This window comes from Arachis hypogaea, chromosome 3 (assembly GCF_003086295.3).
Source record: "Arachis hypogaea cultivar Tifrunner chromosome 3, arahy.Tifrunner.gnm2.J5K5, whole genome shotgun sequence".
Lineage (NCBI taxonomy): Eukaryota > Viridiplantae > Streptophyta > Magnoliopsida > Fabales > Fabaceae > Arachis > Arachis hypogaea.
Window position 1 is genome coordinate 57,882,554 of NC_092038.1, and position 2,189 is coordinate 57,884,742.

General features: G+C 37.4%; 1 non-coding gene across 1 annotated transcript; it reads right to left on the reverse strand.

Annotated features, from left to right (window-relative positions):
* Positions 1-1,040: 1,040 nt before the first annotated feature.
* LOC112793423 (small nucleolar RNA R71) lies at positions 1,041-1,144 on the reverse strand. The gene has a single exon (XR_003198115.1). It is a non-coding gene; the product is annotated as a small nucleolar RNA R71 (small nucleolar RNA).
* Between the last annotated feature and the right edge of the window lie 1,045 nt (positions 1,145-2,189).

A 2,189-nucleotide genomic window follows, 5' to 3' on the forward strand; every position in this document is an offset into this window, starting at 1 on the left:
AAATCTTTTATCTTTTATCTTATCTTTTTCAAAATTTTATCTTTTTTTTTCAAAATTTGATTTCAAAATATTATATCTAACCTCCTATCTTCTTATCTTTTCAAATTTTGATTTTAATATCTTTTTCAACTAACTCTTTGACTTTTTGTTTGTTTCTTATCTTTTTCAAAACCACCTAACTATTTTTCCCTCTCTAATTTTCGAAAATATCTCATCTCTTTTTCAAAAAAATTCTTTTTGTTTTAAATCTTAATTTTAATCTTATCTTATCTTTAATTTTCAAAAATTACTAACCCCTTTTTCAAAATTGTTTTCGAAATTCTCCCTCTCTTTTTTTATTCTATTTATTTATTTAATTACTAACACTTCCCTTCACCCCTCTCCACCTAATATCCGAATCCCCTCTTCTACTTTCTTCTCCCCTTTCTTTTTCTACTAACATAAAGGAATCTCTATACTGTGACATAGAGGATTCCTCTTTCTTTTCTTGTTTTCTTCTCTTTCATATGAGCAGGAACAAGGATAAAGGCACTCTTGTTGAAATTGATCCAGAACCTGAAAGGACTCTGAAGAGAAAATTAAGAGAAGCTAAGTTACAACAATCTAAAGGTAACCTTTCGGAAATATTAGAACAAGAGAAGGAGATGGCAGCCGAAAATAATAATAATGCAAGGAGAATGCTTGGTGACTTCACAAAGCCAACGTCCAAATTTGATGGAAGAAGCATCTCCATTCCTGCCATTGGAGCCAATAACTTTGAGCTGAAACCTCAGCTAGTTGCCTTAATGCAATAAAACTGCAAGTTTTATGGACTTCCATCTAAAGATCCTTATCAGTTTCTAACTGAGTTCTTACAGATCTATGAGACTGTAAAGACGAATGGAGTTGATCCTGAAGTCTACAGACTCATGCTTTTCCCTTTTGCTGTAAGAGACAGAGCTAGAATATGGTTGGATTCACAACCCAAGGATAGACTGGACTCTTGGGATAAGCTGGTCACTGCCTTCTTGGATAAATTCTTTCCTCCTCAAAAGCTGAGCAAGCTGAGAGTGGATGTTCAAACCTTCAAACAAAAAGATGGTGAATCCCTCTATGAAGCTTGGGAAAGATACAAGTAGCTGACCAAAAGATGTCCATCTGACATGTTTTCAGAATGGACCATATTAGATATATTCTATTATGGCCTGTCTGAATTTTCGAAAATGTCATTGGACCATTCTGCAGGTGGATCTATTCACCTAAAGAAAACACCTGAAGAGGCTCAAGAACTCATTGATATGGTTGCAAACAACCAATTCATGTACACTTCTGAGAGGAATTCCGTGAATAATGGGATACCTCAGAAGAAAGGATTTCTTGAAATTGATGCTCTGAATGCCATATTGGCTCAGAACAAAGTGTTGACTCAGCAAGTCAACATGATCTCTCAAAATCTGAATGGGTGGCAACATGCATCCAACAGTACTAAAGAGGCAGCTTCTGAAGAAGCTTATGATCCTGAGAACCCTGCCATAGCAGAGGTTAATTACATGGGTGAACCTTATGGAAACACCTATAACTCATCATGGAGAAATCATCCAAATTTCTCATAGAAGGATCAACAAAAGCCTCAACAAGGCTTTAACAATGGTGGACACAATAGGCTGAGCAATAGCAAGCCATATCCATCATCTTCTCAGCAACAGACAGAGAATTCTGAACAAAACACTTCTAATTTAGCTAATCTAGTCTCTGATCTGTCAAAGGCCACTTTCAGTTTCATGAATGAAACAAGATCCTCCATCAGAAATCTGGAGGCACAAGTGGGCCAGCTGAGTAAGAAAGTCATTGAAACTCCTCCCAGTATTCTCCCAAGTAATACAGAAGAGAATCCAAAAGGAGAGTGCAAGGCCATTGATGTGATCAATGTGGCCGAATGCATAAGGGAGGAGGAGGACGAAAATACTAGTGAGGAAGACCTCCTGGGATGTCCTTCAAGCAAGAAGGAGTTTCCTGTTAAGGATCCAAAGGAATCTGGGGCTCATACAGAGACCATAGAGATTCTATTAAATCTCCTTCTGCCATTCATGAGCTCTGAAGACTATTCTTCCTCTGAAGAGGATGAAGACGTGACTGGAGAGCAAGTTGCTCAATATTTAGGAGCTATCATGAAGCCGAATGCCAAGCTGTTTGGTAATGAGACTTGGGAA